We start from the raw sequence: 12,569 nt of genomic DNA on the forward strand, positions 1-12,569 counted from the left end.
GTCCAAGTTCTTATGTAAGTTTCAACATAATTTTATGCTACTTCCAATTCTCTTCAACATGGCACACATGACCACAAAGTCTAGAGATTCACTGACTATTTGCAAATGAATAATAACATGAAGCACAACAATCACTAACTAAAAGTAGAGTATATAAAAATTCATCCAATGAGAAAGTCCATTCTGGGTCAATTACCCCACCTCCCACTCCCGAACCAGAATATTTCTTGATTCAAGAATCTTAGTAAATTTGTTTTGCATCATTTGGAAGGTAAGTGTCTTTACAGGTAACACTTGGTCCATGTGACCTTCTGGACTGGTTTCGATTGCCTGAGGGAGTCGGAGAGGAATTTTCCAGAGTATTTTTACCCTTATCGGCCCTGGGTTTTTTCCCTGTTTTTTTGCCTCTCCCAGGAGATGACATGGCTGTGGGGGTGGGGGGGTGTTTAGTCACGATATTCCGGCCACCGTGAGGCGCGGGACAGGCTTGATGGACCAGCTGGTCTTTCCCTGCCCATCAATTTCGTACGTTCACACGTTTCTGCCTTTGAATTTAGTCTGTTTCATCTGCTCACTAAAAGTGAAATTTTTCCCCGCCGTGTTTCAAATCCTCGGTTTTTAATCCCTTACACATGGAAATCAACACCTCCTTTAATTTCTTGATACAGAGGTTCCCAGGCGATGCCAACAGCGCTACATGTACATAGCAAGTTAATAATAGGACATAGATGTCACCAATACAATTGTGAATATCCAAGGAGATGTAAAAGAAAGAAATTGCATTTATTTTTTTTTTATTCGTTCACGGGACGTGGGCGTCGCTGGCAAGGCCAGCATTTATTGCCCATCCCTAATTGCCCTCAAGAAGGTGGTGGTGAGCCGCCTTCTTGAACCGCTGCAGTCCGTGTGGTGACGGTTCTCCCACAATGCTGTTAGGAAGGGAGTTCCAGGATTTTGACCCAGCGACAATGAAGGAACGGCGATATATTTCCAAGTCGGGATGGTGTGTGACTTGGAGGGGAACATGCAGGTGGTGTTGTTCCCATGTGCCTGCTGCTCTTGTCCTTCTAGGTGGTAGAGGTCGCGGGTTTGGGAGGTGCTGTCGAAGAAGCCTTGGCGAGTTGCTGCAGTGCATCCTGTGGATGGTACACACTGCAGCCACTGTGTGCCGGTGGTGAAGGGAGTGAATGTTTAGTGTGGTGGATGGGGTGCCAATCAAGCGGGCTGCTTTATCTTGGATGGTGTCGAGCTTCTTGAGTGTTGTTGGAGCTGAACTCATCCAAGCAAGTGGAGAGTATTCCATCACACTCCTGACTTGTGCCTTGTAGATGGTGGAAAGGCTTTGGGGAGTCAGGAGGTGAGTCACACGCCGCAGAATACCCAGCCTCTGACCTGCTCTCATAGCCACAGTATTTATATGGCTGGTCCAGTTAAGTTTCTGGTCAATGGTGACCCCCAGGATGTTGATGGTGGGGGATTCGGTGATGGTAATGCCGTTGAATGTCAGGGGGAGGTGGTTAGACTCTCTCTTGTTGGAGATGGTCATTGCCTGACACTTGTCTGGCGCGAATGTTACTTGCCACTTATCAGCCCAAGCCTGGATCTTGTCCAGGTCTTGCTGCATGCGGGCTCGGACTGCTTCATTATTTGAGGGGTTGCGAATGGAACTGAACACTGTGCAGTCATCAGCGAACATCCCCATTTCTGACCTTATGATGGAGGGAAGGTCATTGATGAAGCAGCTGAAGATGGTTGGGCCTAGGACACTGCCCTGAGGAACTCCTGCAGCAATGTCCTAGGGCTGAGATGATTGGCCTCCAACAACCACTGCCATCTTCCTTTGTGCTAGGTATGAGTCCAGCCACTGGAGAGTTTTCCCCCTGATTCCCATTGACTTCAATTTTACTCGGGCTCCTTGGTGCCACACTCGGTCAAATGCTGCCTTGATGTCAAGGGCAGTCACTCTCACCTCACCTCTGGAATTCAGCTCTTTTGTCCATGTTTGGACCAACGCTGTAATGAGGTCTGGAGCCGAGTGGTCCTGGCGGAACCCAAACTGAGCATCAGTGAGCAGGTTATTGGTGAGTAAGTGCCGCTTGATAGCACTGTCGATGACACCTTCCATCACTTTGCTGATGATTGAGAGTAGACTGATGGGGCGGTAATTGGCCGGATTGGATTTGTCCTGCTTTTTGTGGACAGGACATACCTGGGCAATTTTCCACATTGTCGGGTAGATGCCAGTGTTGTAGCTGTACTGGAACAGCTTGGCTCGAGGCGCAGCTAGTTCTGGAGCACAAGTCTTCAGCACTACAAGCTGGGATGTTGTCGGGGCCCATAGCCTTTGCTGTATCCAGTGCACTCAGCCGTTTCTTGATATCACGTGGAGTGAATCAAATTGGCCGAAGACTGGCTTCTGTGATGGTGGGGATATCGGGAGGAGGCCGAGATGGATCATCCACTCGGCACTTCTGGCTGAAGATGGTTGCAAACGCTTCAGCCTTGTCTTTTGCACTCACGTGCTGGACTCCGCCATCATTGAGGATGGGGATGTTTGCAGAGCCTCCTCCTCCCGTTAGTTGTTTAATTGTCCACCACCATTCATGACTGGATGTGGCAGGACTGCAGAGCTTTGATCTGATGCGTTGGTTGTGGAACTGCTTAGCTCTGTCTATAGCATGTTGCTTCCGCTGTTTAGCATGCATGTAGTCCTGAGTTGTAGCTTCACCAGGTTGGCACCTCATTTTTAGGTACGCCTGGTGCTGCTCCTGGCATGCTCTTCTACACTCCTCATTGAACCAGGGTTGATCCCCTGCCTTGTTGGTAATGGTAGAGTGAGGAATATGCCGGGCCATGAGGTTACAGATTGTGCTGGAATACAATTCAGCTGCTGCTGATGGCCCACAGCGCCTCATGGATGCCCAGTTTTGAGCTGCTAGATCTGCTCTGAATCTATCCCATTTAGCACGGTGGTAGTGCCACACAACACGTTGGATGGTGTCCTCAGTGCGAAGACGGGACTTCATCTCCACGAGGACTGTGCGGTGGTCACTCCTACCAATACTGTCATGGACAGATGCATTTGCGACAGGTAGATTGGTGAGGACGAGGTCAAGTAAGTTTTTCCCTCGTGTTGGTTCGCTCACCACCTGCCGCAGGCCCAGACTAGCAGCTATGTCCTTCAGGACTCGGCCAGCTCGGTCAGTAGTGGTGCTACTGAGCCACTCTTGGTGATGGACATTGAAGTCCCCCACCCAGAGTACATTTTGTGCCCTTGCTACCCTCAGTGGTGCTCAACATGGAGGAGGACTGATTCATCAGCTAAGGGAAGACGGTAGGTGGTAATCAGCAGGAGGTTTCCTTGGCCATGTTTGACCTGATGCCATGAGATTTCATGGGGTCCAGAGTCAATATTGAGGACTCCCAGGGCCACTCCCTCCTGACTGTATATCACTGTACCGCCACCTCTGGTGGGTCTGTCCTGCCGGTGGGACAGGACATACCCAGGGATGGTGATGGAAGAGTCTGGGACGTTGGCTGAAAGGTATGATTCTGTGAGTATGGCTATGTCAGGCTGTTGCTTGACTAGTCTGTGGGACAGCTCTCCCAATTTTGGCACAAATCCCCAGATGTTAGTAAGGAGGACCTTGCAGGGTCGACTGGGCTTGGTGTTTTGCCGTTGTCATGTCCGGTGCCTAGTGGTCCGATGCCGGGTGGTCCGTCCGGTTTTATTCTTATTCTGACTTTTCGTAGCGAGGATTTTACAACTGAGTGGCTTGCTAGGCCATTTCAGAGGGCAATTAAGAATCAACCACATTGCTGTGGGTCTGGAGTCACGTATAGGCCAGACCGGGTAAGGATGGCAGGTTTCCTTCCCTAAAGGGCACTAGTGAACCAGATGGGTTTTTACGACAATCCGGTAGTTTCATGGTCATCATTACTGATACTAGTATTTTAATTCCAGATTTTTATTTAATTAATTAATTGAATTTAAATTCGCCAGCTGCCGTGGCGGGATTTGAACTCATGACTCTGGATTTTAGTCCAGGCCTCTGGATTACTAGTCCAGTAACATAACCACTCTGCTACCGTACCCTATATAGCGCCTTGCCTCATCATCCTCAGGATGTCCCAAAGTGGTACAAATCCAATGAATTACTTCTGACGTGCCGCTGTTGTTGTTTCGGCAAATTGTACACAGCAGCCAAGTTGCGCGTAGCAAGGTCCCACGAACAGCAAGCGAGATGAATGACAAGTTAATCTGTTTTCTGTTGATTGAGAGGAATATTGGTCAGAAGTCTAAGAAAACTGCCCTGCTCTTCTTCGATTAATGCCGCGGGATCTTTTACATCCACCTGAACAGGTGGAAAGGAGCCTCAGTTTAATGTCTCAGCTAAAAGACGGCACCTCCGAAAATGCAGCACTCCCTCAGTGCTGCTCTGAAGTGTCAGCTTAGATTATGTGCTCAGGTCCTTGAACCCACGACCTTCGGCGCAGGTCTACAAAGTGTCAGCTTGGCTCAGTTGGTAGCGCTATTGCCTTTCAGAGTGGTAGCGATTGAGCCAAGTTGACATTTTACAGGCTTGCATCGAACATACAAATCTTCACAATGGAACAATAAAGAATGAAACCGCTAATTAATTGAAATAAAGCAAACCAATTTGATGTTTTATCAGAGACACAATATGATCCCTCTGTAAATGAAAGAAGCATTCTACATTAATCTGAATAAACCAGCTTGCCGTGAAATTTCCCTGCTACATTCTGTCTTGGTGCTTTTAGTTCTTGGTTAAAATAATGTGACAAGAGTCAACTAAAGACTTGGTCACTGAATATCTAAGGGCATCACACACAGGCTTGTGTAGCACACCCAGAGATAAGAAGTTGTTAATTAGGTTCTAGTGTTTCAGGGCAATATAAAGGAAAAGCTACAAATGCTGTAAATCTGAAATAAAAATAGAAAACACCGGAAATACACAGCAGGTATTTTCATCCATGCTTTTGTTACCTCCAGACTCGACTATTCCAATGCTCTCCTGGACAGCCTCCCATCTTCCACCCTCCGTATTCTTGCGTTCATCCAAAACTCTGCTGCCTGTGTCCAAACTCGCACCAAGTCCTGTTCATCCATCACCCCCTGTGCTCGCTGACCAACATTGGCTCTCGGTCCAGCAACCCCCTCGATTTTAAAATTCTCATCCTTGTGTTCAAATCCCTCCATGGCCTCGCCCCCTCCCTATCTCTGTGACCTCCTCCAGTCCTACAACCCTCCAGGAACTTTGCACTCCTCCAATTCTGGCCTCTTGCGCATCCCCGATTTCCTTTGCCCCACCATTGGCGGCCGTGCCTTCAGCCGTCTAGGCCCTAAGCTCTGGAATTCCCTCCCTAAACCTCTCTAACTCTCCAACTCTCTCTCCTCTTTAAGACGCTCCTTAAAACCTATCTCTTTGACCAAGCATGTCCTAATATCTCCTTCTGTGGCTCTGTGTCAATTTCTGTCTGATTACACTCCCATGAAGCACCTTGGGATGTTTTTCTACAATAAAGGTGCTGTATAAATGTGAGTTGTTGTTGTTGTTGTCGTCGTCGTCATTGAAGGAAAGGGTTAAATTTGACCCTTTGGGCATTACATTTGGACATTATGGGCCAGAACTTGCCCCAACTGAAGTGGCAAGGCTGTCCGCACACCCTGCAGACAAACACTATGAAAATACCTACCTCGTGGTCTCCGATGTCCACTTGCTCCCTCGTCAATTTCTTTTTTAAGTTCAGCACTGTGAATTTCAGCACAGTCTGTGGGAATGGAAGCTCCGCCCACAGAATCCGTCAAGAAGAGAAGTCCCACCCACAAGAAGGCAAGTAGAAATCGTTCCTTTATAGTTAACTTCTGTATGTTAGTTTAAAAAAAGTAACATATCTTATTATAAAAAGCCAAGCAAATCATTTAATTTAATGAAATTTACAAAGTAAAAACACATTTTTTGAATTTTTATTATTTTAATATTTTTGATCATTAAAGAAAAATAAGAGTAATATGACTTTCCACATTTTTAAAATTTAATTTTTTGTTGTTTCGCAGTCATTAACAGTCAACGCACTTTAGTAGTGTAGGGCTGGTATTTTCCAGCGTACCTTTTGGTGGCGTAAGTATCCTTGTTCCAACTGGGCAGATGGGTGAGTTTACGAACGTTTCATGATTTTATTGATCGTAGTGTGGAGTGGCCCTTTAATTCGGACCTGGCGAACTAATGGGAGCAAGTTTGCGATTTCCGGGTTTTAGTGCGCATTCGCGAACTTGCTCCCTGTCTTTGCCGGCGGTCGGAGAGGACGCCATTGATGAACGGCGTCCTCGGGTGAGTCATTTCTGGGCCTATAAGTTTAAAACCGCAAAGGCAGCAATGCGCAGAAACTTTGAGAAGCTTCGGTTTTCAACAACAACTGATAAGAATGAAAGCAACAATGTGCAGAAGCTTCGAACAGGCCTTTGGTTCTCAAAACAGCTGACTTGGAAAAAGATTGCTGAGACAGTTCGAAATCCTTGGGAAAGACAACTAAAGCTACTGCACCTGGGCTCACACGGACAAGAGGCACAGGTCTCACACGGTGAAAAGACAAGTTTCAGGCTGCACCCGGGTTCATACGGTTTTGAGTGGCCCAGCGACCGTCCGTCATTAATGCAACATTGGGTGAGTGGCCAAAATGGGACTTCTCTTAACTTTTACCCACATCCCAAATGGCAAAAATCATATAAAGATGGGACATCATGGCAAACTCTTTACTGCAGTCGGAGGAGCCGAAGAAGCTTTACCTACAGGATGGACGTCCAAGAAGAAGAAGAAGAAATTCAAGAGCTTCGAGAGAGCTGATCACTCCAACAGCCTTGATGCTGAAATCCTTGGTTTTTAAGATTGTAGGTATTGCTTGATTTGCTTGATGCTTGAGTGAGTTGTTTAAATCATTAAATAATCACTTTGATTAAGGAAACTACCATGCATGTGTGATTTTCTTTGACTGGCTATTGTCCAGGTTTACAAATCACTGGAACATCTGTTTCCCTACAGCGTTTGTAAAGAGAAAAGGCAGGTTGTTATGTTTCAGATGCGTATCCTTCACCTGTTCTGGTTACTTTTAGCATTACTCATCTGCTGTGTATTTTTAGCTCATTCCGGGCAATCTCATATGAATTGGGATCAGGGCTTGATAATCAGAATTCCGTAGCTCTGCGACACTGAAATATTCTGGGATGTCCATTGACTGTGCGTGAAAACGAAAGTGGAGATAAACAGTGAGGAAACTACTGAATCCAAAACTGATCCAATTTGATACCTGGTTCATTCCTGGTAGGTTCAGTGGCAGTGGTGATAGATGACACTGAGGCTAACCCCTAACTAAAGCTCAAAATTTCAATCTGGTCTTTGCTTCCAAACATTCCCCTCCAAAAAAAAGGTTCCAACTGCAAAGCCCTGATTTCAATTCACGCTTGCATTGCCCCCAAGATGCTAAAACCTCATTGGCAGCATCTTATCTCCGTGAGTCACAGTTAACGCCCCTCACTGGGGTGTTGCGACACAAGCCTGTGTGCGATGCCTTAGATGCTGAGTGACTGTGTCTGGCACAGGATCTTTAGTTTTCTCTTCTTGCGCGTTACTTTAACTGACAACGGAAAGCAGAGAGACGCTGCAGAGCCAAGAAAATGCTAGTTTCATGGCAATGCTGGCTTATTCAGATTGATGTAGGTGGCTCTTATACATAGAATTTACAGCACAGAAACAGGCCATTCGGCCCAACTGGTCTATGCCGGCGTTTATGCTCCACACGAGCCTCCTCCCTCCCTACTTCATCTCAGCCTATCAGCATATCCTTCTATTCCTTTCTCCCTCATGTGTTTATCTAGCTTCCCCTTAAATGCCTCTATTCTCTTCGCCTCAACTACTCCTTGTGGTATCACATAAATTTACAGCTCGTAAATAGGCCATTTGGCCCAACAGGTCTATGCCGGTGTTTATGCTCCACACGAGCCCCCTCCCACCTACTTCATCAACCCTATCAGCATAACCTTCTACTCCTTTCTCCCTCGTGTGTTTTATCTAGTTTCCCCTTAATTGCAAGTGACGAGGCTCTTTTAGTGACAAGAAACACAAATGTTTGAAGAAAGACGCTGCTTCCATGCAGCTCTCCTGAGAGTCATGCTCCCAATCGCAGCTAAAGAGTTACAGTCATCGTGCAAAAATGTCTGGCAAACCTTTTTCCTAATTTGTTTACAAAGGCCTGACAAATGACATGAACTGCAAGGAAACACGGCCTTACCATCGCTTGCCAGCAATGTCAGTATAATAAATATGACGATACACAGTTATACTCCATCCCCAAACAGATATAGGTTTTCATAGAACGTACAGCATAGAAACAGGCCACTCGGCCCAACAGGTTGATGCTAGTGCTTATGCTCGACATGAGCCTCCTCCCATCCCTTTTCATCTCACCATATCAATATATCCTTCTATTCTTTTCTCCCTCATGTGTTTATCTAGCATCCTCTTAAATGCATCTATGTTATTCACATCAACTACTCCTTGTGGTAGCAAGTTCCACATTCTTACCACTCTCTGGGTAAAGAAGTTTCTCCTGAATTCCCTATTGGATTTATTAGTGACTATTTTATATTTATGGCCCCCTAGTTTTGGTCTCTTCCCCCACCACACAATTGGAAACATCCTAAAGGTAGTGTCCCTTTAAAGGGCTACTGGAAGTGGTTTGTGCTGCGCTGATGGGCTGATGGAGAAGTGTTTTATTTTAGGTCCTGGTTTAGCAAGCACAGACAAATCATCGCTAACTGCAGGCGAATCCTATCGCGGTTGGAGATGGCGATTCTGATACAACGCCTTGTAAACAGGTCCAAACACTGACAGAGGGACAGAGAGTCTGCACAGAAAGTTGTTTTTTTTTTTGCGGATTTTTGTGTAACCTCATCAGCACCATCATATGATGTGACCAGAGTATCATTGTGCAGATATGTAATGGAAAACTAGTCCACATGCTGCAATCTGCAAAGGAAGTCAGTACTCAAAGGGATTCAGTGACTCTCTTACCGCACTGCCCCCCACCCCCCCACAAGACTGAGTGGAAAACTGGGAACATATTAATTTATTTGCTCCTCTTGCTCAATATGCTGACAATGAGTTATCCTGGATGAGTTACATGCTCCTCCACTTTGGTCCCAAAGACGCTTGTCATTTCAATATGAAAAGAGCCAAATTTGTCTTGGAAACTGTTAAACAATTGTTTGTCAGCAAAAGCTAATGGAATCTGGCCTTTAGAGTTTCTCTTCCTCTTTCCATTAGCAGTCAACGGAGTCACGGCTCACCAAGGAGCTGCAATGGAAAAATGTAATAAACGTTTCTTTCATCTGAAAAGGGAACTCAGTTCACCCGGCGCTCTGGTCAGGAAGTAATTGACAGCGAACCAGCTGAGTTGTAATTGAAAAGCATTGATCTGGATTAGATTCCCAAAGGTGCAAGGTGTCAGCCGTGGCTCAGTGGGCAGCACGCGCGCCTCTGAGTCAGAAGGACATGGGTTTGAGCCCCCACTCCAGAGACTTGAGTATGTAATCCAGGCTGACACTCCCAGTGCTGTACCGGGGGAGTGCTGCACTGTTGGGGGATGCTGTCTTTCAGATGAGATGTTAAAACCGAGGCCTCATTTGCCCTCTCAGGTGGACGTTAAAGATCCCATGGCACTATTTTGAAGAGGAGCAGGAGAGTTCTCCCCGGTGTCCTGGCCAATATTTATCCCTCAAACAACATCACAAAACTGATTATCTGGCCACTATCACGTTGCTTGTTTGTGGGACTTTGGCTGTGCGCAAATTGGCTGCCACATTTCCTGCATTACAACAGTAACTGCACATCAAAAGTACTTTATTGGCTGCAAAGCGCTTTGGGGCATCCAGAGGTTGTGAAAGGTACTGTATAAATGCAAGTTCTTTCTTTACTTCGCCCTGTGCTCCGCTGCACCCCACCCGAGTGTATGGGGCAATAAGTGGCTTTCATGGCCTTGTTAATGTTGTTTTTGTGCAGTGTCATCTGTCAGTGATCGAAAGAAGGATGGCAAGTGTCTGTTTCCCTGGACACTAGATAGGACGGCGGGAATGTCAAACGGATTAGGGGAAACCCCATTCTCTGAAAATCAAATGGATACGTCATGATTATGGGAGCTGTGCTGAGCACCAGGCAAATTAAACAAAAGACCCTGAGCTTGTCAGAAGCTTTGAGTTACTTCAGATCTGACTTTTATTTTAAGGGTTCATTCACACAGCGCAGAATGAAGTGAAAGGTGTGGGAAGACATAGAAACATAGAAAATAGGAGCAGAAGCAGGAGTAGGCCATTCAGCCCTTCAAGGCTGCTCCGCCATTCAATATGATCATGGCTGATCCTCTATCTCAATACCATATTCCCGCTCTCTCCCCATACCCCTTGATGCCTTTTGTGTCTAGAAACCTATCTAGCTCCTTCTTAAATATATTCAGTGACTTGGCCTCCACAGCCTTCTGTGGTAGAGAATTCCACAGGTTCACCACCCTCTGAGTGAAGACATTTCTCCTCATCTCAGTCCTAAATGTCCTACTCCGTATCCTGAGACTGTGGCCCCTCGTTCTGGACCCCCCAGCCAGGGGAAACATTTTCCCTGTATCCAGTCTGTCTAGCCCTGTCAGAATTTTATATGTTTCAATGAGATCCCCTCTCATTCTTCTAAACTCGAGTGAATACAGGCCGAGTCGACCCAACCTCTCCTCATACGACAGTCCTGCCATCCCTGGAATCAGTCTGGTGCACCTTCGCTGCACTCCCTCCATAGCAAGTATATCCTTTCTTAGGTAAGGAGACCGAAACTGCACACAATACTCCAGGTGTGGTCTCACCAAGGCCCTGTATAACTGCAGTAAGACATCCTTGCTCATGTACTCAAATCCTCTTGCAATGAAGGCCAACATACCATTTGTCTTCCTAACTGCTTGCTGCAACTGCATGTTTACATTGGCTCTTCCAAACCTATTCTCATTTCCTCTTTCCGAAGCCCCGTGACATTCTCACACCATGGCATTATAAGACTGACTCGTGATAAGAACAGAGGCCCCGAACTGCTGAGGGACGCATTTACGCTGCAGTCAGTTTGAGTTTGAAACTTCCTGCTGCCAATGGTTTCACTTTCAAATCCCAAGTGTGATCAGGACCCAGATTGTTCCTATGGAGGATGGGAAGCCGGCCAGGAGAGCATTGGAATAGTTGAGTCTGGACCTGACAAAGGCACACATGAGGGTTTCAGCAGCAGATGGGCCGAGACATGGGGTGGGAGATGGGCAGGTAATGTCACGGAGATGTGAGACCCCCTCAGGTACAGAAGTACTGTGGCAAACGGAGGATAAAAGACGAGAAAACTGTCAATTTTCTAGTTGGAAGTGACTTGGGGGAGTGTCTTTTTCCACTGATGGACGCAGAAGGAAGTGGGGTTGGAAGGGAGTAGGGGCTTCTGAATAGTGGGGGGTACAAGGAAGTGATCAGATATGGCATTGTCTGTAATCAAGATGATGGGAGTAGAGAGGCCACATGAGATGGTAAGGTCGAGAATATGGGTAGGAGAGTTTATGTGGAGGGAGAGGTTAAGGGAAGGCAGGAGGGCAGTGAAATCAGAGGAGAGGGGGTTTGGGCGGGCGGGGGGGCAGTGAGGGGAAGCAGGGAATGAGGATTTTAAAGCAGAAAACTGAGGACGCAGGCACTCGAATAGAGACAGCCCAGCAGAGAATACAGCCTCCGTAGAAAGTGGCAGCGATGGTGGGGGTCACTACAAGGTCCAGAATCAGTGGAGAAATGGATTTCCAATCAGAAGAAAGTGGATCTCTGTCCAGGAGCAAGATAGCAGCAAAGTTTGATATAATCGATCTTAGTAATGACAAAAATGAATTCTAAAAGCTACATTTTCATTTTAAGAGTCAAAGTTCCTTCACTACCAACTAAATAACAGGAAATAGCAATGGGAGTAAATACCCAACTTAACACAGGGCCTGCAAAAACAGGAAGCAATGGATATCAAAATACTTCTCGGTACTTTCAGCCACTTGGTAAAACACTTTTCCTTCTTTGGCAGGGCATTAGGCTGCAGCTCTACACAAAAGTATTTTCCCCTTTACAGTGTACACCGACCGTCCAGTGTTAAATCTCTCCAAGAATGGGTGAGCTCAGCAGTGCAGAGATGTGAGGGTGCGGAGGTACCTCAATATAGAAGAGAATGGGAGGTGGATGTATGGGATGCACAGCCAAGTGAGTGGGGAATGATTCTATCAACAAATTCAAGAGACAGTTGGACAAGAAGGTTCTCCCACAGTGCTGTGAGGGAGGGAGTTCCAGGATTTTGATCCAGCGACCATGAGGAAATGGCCCAATATATTTCCAAGTCGGGATGGTGTGTGACTTGGAGGGGAACGTGCGGGTGGTGGTGTTCCCATGCGCCTGCTGCCCTTGTCCTTCTAGGTGGTGGAGGTCGCGGGTTTGGGAAGTGCTGCCGAAGAAACCT

Source organism: Heptranchias perlo, chromosome 18 (assembly GCF_035084215.1).
Source record: "Heptranchias perlo isolate sHepPer1 chromosome 18, sHepPer1.hap1, whole genome shotgun sequence".
Lineage (NCBI taxonomy): Eukaryota > Metazoa > Chordata > Chondrichthyes > Hexanchiformes > Hexanchidae > Heptranchias > Heptranchias perlo.